The sequence below is a fragment of the Lactuca sativa genome, chromosome 8 (genome assembly GCF_002870075.4).
Source record: "Lactuca sativa cultivar Salinas chromosome 8, Lsat_Salinas_v11, whole genome shotgun sequence".
NCBI classification, from domain to species: domain Eukaryota; kingdom Viridiplantae; phylum Streptophyta; class Magnoliopsida; order Asterales; family Asteraceae; genus Lactuca; species Lactuca sativa.
Genome location: NC_056630.2, coordinates 169,354,233 through 169,359,207, shown reverse-complemented (window position 1 = coordinate 169,359,207; position 4,975 = coordinate 169,354,233). Strand labels below are relative to the sequence as shown.

The 4,975-nt window shown below is 33.8% G+C and overlaps 1 long non-coding RNA gene across 1 annotated transcript; it reads right to left on the bottom strand.

Moving 5' to 3' along the window:
- Positions 1-956: 956 nt before the first annotated feature.
- On the bottom strand, positions 957-4,052 carry LOC111917566 (uncharacterized). Its single transcript, XR_006186212.2, has 3 exons — positions 3,991-4,052; positions 1,299-1,449; positions 957-1,206 (listed from the first exon to the last, which is right to left on the bottom strand). It is a non-coding gene; the product is annotated as an uncharacterized LOC111917566 (long non-coding RNA).
- Between the last annotated feature and the right edge of the window lie 923 nt (positions 4,053-4,975).

Genomic DNA, 4,975 nt, shown 5'->3' with positions numbered 1-4,975 from the left:
AAATTCTAAACAATTTAGCTTTAGTGCATTATACGAATTTCAGATTGCCCTTTAACACTAAGCTTCATCTCACTTCCCAAACAATACCTACAAGCGAAAAACTATAAGAACAAAAAATATTGTCTTCAAAACGTATCATTTTAAGAAATACTCAGGAGTATCGAGAAGAAAACTCAAACCGTAATTCACCAATTTAAGTTGCAACCAGATGATTTGAGAATAACACGCATATTTCAATCTCGGAATACATCCAAGAATTTTTCACATCATTAAATACAAATCCCATTTGTGATCCTCTCCTTTCTCCCTTTCCCGCAAAGGACACATACTCTCAAACAAAGTTCTAAGTGTTGTACAGTTGAGAGATGTCCGCTATCATGTGCTTGGAACAACTACTATCAACAAACCGAAGTCTGATGATATGCCTCCATAGCTGCTCCAACATAAAGTGCCACTACTAGAAAAACAGCCTTTTACGACGCTCATTGCGCTTCGTAAAAGGCTCAGACAACGCGCAAATGGGCGTCAAGGAAGGCCCTGTCATAAAGAGAGACGACGCGCAATTACGACGCACATTTACGACACACAGTGCGTATCAAGGAAGGCCTTGTCATAAAGGAAGACGACACGCATTCGCGTGTCATAACCTTACGACGCGCGTGTTAATGACACACAATGCATATCAAGAAAGCGCCTGTCAAGAAAGGCCATGTCATAAATGAAGATGACACACAGTTTTGCGTATCATAATTTTAAATGTTTAAAAAAAATATTCTTTATAGGTTTACTTATTCTGAAATTAAATTTGTATTTAATGTTTCATAATAGAAAATAAAATATCATATACAAAAAATAGAATCCATTACATAAATTTAATGTCATACAATTCTATTTCTTACAATATATAAATTTGCATCTAATCTACTATGTACATCAAAAATTCCAACTAAGTAACTTCACTTGCAGGAGGCATCAACTCCATGCTTCAAATCACCAATAGAATAATAACAAACTGCACCTAGAGTAGACTACCTTCTTTTGGCTCCATTACTTCCCAAAGAGATTGACTCCTTCCATAACACCAGATTGTAATTCTTCCTTATCATTGGTATTGGAAATATCACAGAACTTGGTGTATTCCAAGATAATCTGATATCCTTAGTGCTAGGAGATGTTGGTGGGCATTAACCAATCGACCAATGAGAACTGTTGGAGTAAGCAAGTAACGAACATATTAAAAGCATTAATGTAATAAATAATAATTATGAAATTTAATATGTTTAGGTGTTAAAAAAGACCTTGTATTGATGTACGCTTAGTGGGGTTCTACTTATAGTATGGAATGTTGCATTCAGAAAGTGGTGCAAGGGATGAGTTTCTAGTTCAAAGTGACAAGTCTTCCAAAAGCACTTCTCTTTCCACAACAACTCTTGGTTCACAACAGATCAACTGTTAATACAGAGGTGCTTTAATGGTTACCATTAGGACAAGATTGGTGAAAAGACACTAATGAAGATCCATTCATTGAAATTAAATTTATTATAACTAACCTGAATATATGTAGCTTCAATATATGTCTCAACATAAAAAACTAAACCAAATTCCAATAGGATTATGTTTCACTTTCTTCTTCATTTTCCTTTATAAGTTTTGGGTTCTGTTTGATATGATGGAATGGAATAAGCATAGTAATGGGATTGGACCCATCGACCACTAAGACGAGGAAAAGGTTTTCTTATGGTGAAGATGCAAAGATTTTTGGGTTTTTAAGTTAGAGTTGAGATGACACAAAAAAAAGCTGTAGAATTGTGATTAATCTTAATACTCAAAAAATGAAAGAACTTACTTGTATCTTCTGCTAGAGGGGATAAAGAGAAGCAAGATCCTTTCCTAAAATTGATTTCCGGGAAGACTATCAATGGCCATGTAAGCAAAATAGCCCCAAAGAACTGATGTTGGTATTAACTTTATAAGTGGCAGTGCACATATAGATCTTGCTAAAAGAAGCTTTTGCAGTAGATTGCTGACTCTTTGTTCATTAACTCTCACAGATAAGTGTGCATCACTGTGCTCCTGAGGATCAAACTTCCCCTTTCTGTTTTCTTCTCCATCTTCTACTTTCATCACTGCTTCTTGTAAGTCCTTTAGTTCTTTAACTATCGTAGTTGTTTGTAATGTAGGACAACAAGTTAGAAAAGTATACTTTGAAAATTATGAAAATGTGTTGCTATTTCTCGTGTTTAACACTTAATATACTGAAGCTTTACAATCGGAGATCTATCAATTTCTATGAAAACTGTTTGCATCTTGTTGTAGATCTCTGAATATCTAGCTTTCTGCTTTATGCTTTCCTTAGCACTTGCTACCAGCTTCTTTCTAATAAACTGGTCGAACAAAACATGGTTTAATGAAGCATGATATATTGAAAACCCTCTCTTGAATACAGATTTGGGGGAACTTGAGGAAACATGAGCTTGTCTAGTGGCTACTTCTATTAATCCATCAAGTAATACTGCTCGAATATAATCCTAAGATTGTTTTCAGGAGTCACATAATGTTCCTCATATAAAGGATTTGAAGTGTATATGATTCCATTCCCGTTGTCAAGGGAACAAAGACATAGTGAATCAGAATTCCGTGGTTTAGTTTCGATTACAGTTATCATCTTTCAAGACTTTCTTGGATCTTGTTGGGAATCATTTAACATGGAAGGATTTCACAGAAGCATTTGATCCAAGCTTGTTATCATCTTACCTTATTTTCTATTTCACAGAAGCCTATATAGCTTCTACTCAGCTAGATTCTTAATGTATGACAAAGAATATGTAGGAAGTTATATGGCATCTAAGACATTTATGAAGGACTCGATGTAATGGCCCTCCCTAAACATGTACACCAATGGATGATATAATACATCATGATGTAACCATATAACTTCATCTAAATTTTAATTTGATATTGCACTTTAATTTGAAGAGTTGCATGATGATTGCTGGAGATGTATATAGGGCAGCTGCAATTAACCGTATAACTTCATCTAAATTTTTCTTGCTGTGTTGACAATATCAGTAGCCAGATCATTATAACGCCCAGTAATCTTCACTGCAGCACCTTCTATCAGTTTACCTCTTCTATCCTCTGTTAAATATGTCATAGCTCTTTCACCCTCCACAAAAACCTGTCCACTCTCTTATTAAAAAGTATTGTAATAAGAAGAAATGAAAATAGGATGCTGAGAAAAACAAAACAATATACCTTCAAGGGGCGCAACACCCCCGAGACATAATGGGAATGTCTCATAGGAGGTGGTTTTTTGGTCATTCTGTAAGCAACAACTATCCCGTGTAGTTGTTCCAGTTCCTGTAATTATGTATCAAAGAATGTTTTTTTATTAGCGATGGATGATGTTGCAAAAAAAAGTTTTTTAAAAAAAATGTACCTCGTTTGACTTTTCAACTAATGTTTCAATGATTGAATCAATGACAGAAGGGACAAGATCTTTAAGAGATTGTCCCCCTTGTAAGATGCTGTTTTTAACAATGTCAACAACTTGGGTAGAGCATGAATTTATAATCTTTAACATGTGTTCGATGTAGTTCCCACAAACCTCTGTGGCTAGATGATCTAAATCATGAATTATCTGCAAAACACAACAAAACAATAAGTCCTTAACTGAATAAAGTTCAATTTTATAAAATAATAATTTTTTTTCTTTATCTGCCAATTTATATCCATTTACTTATCTAACTGTAGATAACAAAAAACAAGTTTGAATGTCTCATTCCATTTTATCAATCAAGCCAAACATGATAATGGAATGTAACAATCCATTCCATTACTATGCTTATTCCATTCCATCATATCAAACATAACCCAAAACTTATAAAAAAATGAAGAAGAAAGTGAAACATAATAAATAGAAAATGATTAGTTAAGTACTAAAACTAAAATAAAAAAAACACAATCAGACAAAAAGAAAAAGGAAATGACCTCACTGAAATGCAGGTGAGAATCTTACAGCTTGCATTATTTCTCTGCACACAACATAATGCTTCTATTTAGTACTTTTATGAATAATTGAATGAACTTTGTCTTTATTTTTTATAGGCCCTATTTAGGATAATTAATGGGCCCATGGACCCATGGAATGTATGGGATCTTTTTTCATTGAATCAAAATCCATGGCCCATTGATTAATGTTTATGTTCATTTCAAAAGATAGTTTAAATAATCAAAGTATTAAGACTAGTTTAATGACTATTTATGCTTATACAAAGGTGGGAGTAGTTTAAATTTTAAAGTCAATTGACCATATCTTCAAAACAGTTGGCCTACGTTATTATTGAAGCCTGTGTATACACATTGTGGCAATCACAATCCTTTAAGTGTGGGTTATTCAAAACAATTGGCTTGAGTAGATTTGTATTAAATAGTTGGAGTCCAGCATGATCAAGGGCAAAATTGGAAGACTTTTTTAACCGATTTGGATCCAGTGAAGTTGCTGCTATGTGTTAATGATGCTACTGAGGCTTTTGAGGATCTGGTGAAGCTGCCCTTGGTGGGTTTAGTTGTACAAGAAGCTGAACCGGTGTTCTCAGGGGCTCGTGAAGGGGTTTGTTTGTGTAATTCAAGGCTACTTTTTCCTATGTGGGAGCTTCCTGTTATGGTTTCTGATGGAAGTATAGATGGGATTGTTGGGTGTAGGCTTTCTGTTGATGCAATGAGAATTTTAGAAGATAAACTTAGAAGTGTTGAGAAGTTTTAAAGGTCTAGAAGGAATCATACCTGCCTATACACAAATTATCAGACATATATATATATATATATATATATATATATACATATATATATATATATATATATATATAATATTATAACAATTAACACAAACAAATTAGTAATTACCATTTAGTTGCTAGTCTTAGGAGGTGGTTTGTGTTCATTGTCTTTCTTTTTCCAGCTATTGCGAAATGCA